This window comes from Penaeus chinensis, chromosome 6 (assembly GCF_019202785.1).
Source record: "Penaeus chinensis breed Huanghai No. 1 chromosome 6, ASM1920278v2, whole genome shotgun sequence".
Classification (NCBI taxonomy): Eukaryota; Metazoa; Arthropoda; class Malacostraca; order Decapoda; family Penaeidae; genus Penaeus; species Penaeus chinensis.
Window position 1 is genome coordinate 38883222 of NC_061824.1, and position 2500 is coordinate 38885721.

The following is a 2500-nucleotide window of genomic DNA, read 5'->3' on the forward strand; positions in this document are numbered from 1 at the left end:
CTTGGTTCAATAGAAATTCGGTGGCCATGAGTATTCCTGCCAACTAGGTTTGCATAGTGCTAGCCCAGTCATAAACCCTCCTACAATCCTGGTGCTGCAAAATATTGTTTTTATATACAACAAAAGCGCATCCTGCTCTGCTCCCAGACTGCAAGGATCCGTCAGTGTAGCATTCATATACATTGGAAAGAGTGTCTAGATGCTCATTTATACTTGCAAATGCATACTGTCTAAGTATAGCAGGGGGGGCACTGTCTTTTTGGGGGGCAGTCGTATAATATACACTTAGGTCCGACATTTTCCACGGTGGTAGAGAACGTCCACAGCCTTTTCTTCTGGTTTCTAGTGAACTCTGAATCATTAACAATCACCCCAAGGTACTTGTATTGATGGCAGAGATCTAGCTCAACGTCATTTATATGAAACCTTGGCAGAGGGATTGTCTGTGGGTTAAGTGCCTTTGTTTTTTCAGATGAAATTATCAAGCCACACTCAGTAGCCCTTGCAGAAAGTAAATCTAGAATCTCTTGCATTCTCTCCTCGGATGAGGATTTAATACAAATGTCATCGGCATAACAAATAATGGAGTCATTTCTTGCAAGTGGTATATCGCCCAGTAATCTATTCATTAGGATATTAAATAGCATGGGACTAAGTACGCCTCCCTGAGGTGTGCCGAGTTCAAATACTTTTTGTATGAGTACTCTTACTGCCCCTGAAGAGAACCTGAGCCGATCGATTCGACAGATACCAAAGCTAGCTAGTTGCTCAAGGCTAATTTCCCTGTTTGCAATATCAAAAGCAGATTTAAGATCAAGAAATACGGTTTGCATGCCTGGGTTTGAATTTGTTAAGTACTCTGCAAAACAGTGCTGACTGCTACGCCCTGGGAGAAATCCATACTGCCTGGAGGATAACTTAACATTTATGCGATACATGAGCCTGTTCAGAATTTTTCTCTCAAGTACTTTGCACAGACAGGAGGTCAAGGAAATGGGTCTGTATTTATCAGCATTGGGTTTGGGTATAGGAATGATTAAGCTTACTGTTTTCATAGATATGTTTTCCGTAGTTGAATACGTCTGGCAGTGCTGTTCCGGGATCGGTGAGCATATCGCCAAATGGAAGGAAAACCCATAATGCAAAAGCTAGATTTATTGAAAATGAGACCACAGTTTCGAAAATCACCTGGATTCCATTTTCAGCTAAGACCTGAACTTGAAATCCAGGTGGATTTCGAAACTGTAGCCTCATTTTCAATAAATCTCGTTTTTGTGTTGTGGGTTTTTCTACCGTAGCATCTACACGGAAGAGTGTTTACTATTCATATCGCCAAATAAAGAATCAGTTTACCGAACAAAATCGAATCTGTCTGTACACTGTAAAATGGAAAAGAAAAATGATAAACGAGAAAAGGTACCCGAAAAATTATAATTTCCTTGCAAATTATCATTATCATCACCATAAGAGAGAGAGAGAGAGAGAGAGAGAGAGAGAGAGAGAGAGAGAGAGAGAGAGAGAGAGAGAGAGAGAGAGAGAGAGAGAGAGAGAGAGAGAGAGAGAGGGAGAGAGAGAGAGAGAGAGGGGACTTGTCGAGTCCTTATCTTCCATATCAGCTGACTCCATATCTTTAAGCATCAATAAGCACATGATTACTTTATTGTGAAGCACTAGTGATATAGAAGAAAAGTGAACGGAGACATGCAGTTTATTGCTACCCGAACGTTGCATAAACAGAATACGTAAAGAAAAGAAAACAAAACAACAAACAGTAGAAACGAAAGCGAATGAAAAATTAAGAGAAAAAGAGAAAGATAAACACGCCCAGAGGAAATTCACCACAGTTTTTGAGACCAGCGAGAGAGGGAGAGGGAGAGGAGAGGAGGGAAAGGAAGGTAAGTACCGGCTTGGCATTTGAAATGAGGTCTCGGGTATAGACACAGAAAGGAATCGGTGTATCGCTTGTGAAGATATAGTCAAAACACGTGGAAAAAAAAGATTTATTATGCAAGTTCAGTTTTCTCATTTATTATTTATTTTATTATTATTATTGTTATTATTATTATTATTATTATTATTATAATTATTATTATTATGATTATGATTATTATGCTTGTTGTTGTTGTTGTTGTTAATGTTATCGTCATCATCATTATCACTATTATTATTATTATTATTATTATTATTATCATTATTCAGTAGTAGTAGTAGTAGTAGTGTTGTTGTCGTGTTGTTATCATTATCATAATCATCATTATCATCATCAGCACCACCATCATCACAATCATTTTCAACATCATTACTAGCTCCATCAATCTGTTAATCTCTGTATCATCATAATTATCCCATTTTTTTCACACTTTCCTTGTAGTAACGGCTGTTGTTACTAATATGTTTATTACTGTCATGACTTATTAATAATGAGTTATTAATATTGTGTTTTAAATAAAGAGTTTTAGAAGTCAGATACTCCTAGTAAATATTATAACGATTAATCAAG

The 2500-nt window shown here is 37.3% G+C and overlaps 1 long non-coding RNA gene across 1 annotated transcript in view; it reads left to right on the plus strand.

Moving 5' to 3' along the window:
- Positions 1-1556: 1556 nt before the first annotated feature.
- LOC125026614 overlaps positions 1557-2500 on the plus strand; it is a 6908-nt gene continuing 5964 nt past the window's right edge. The window contains exon 1 of the long non-coding RNA XR_007114966.1: positions 1557-1895. This is a non-coding gene — a long non-coding RNA (uncharacterized LOC125026614). The remainder of the gene's footprint in view (positions 1896-2500) is intronic.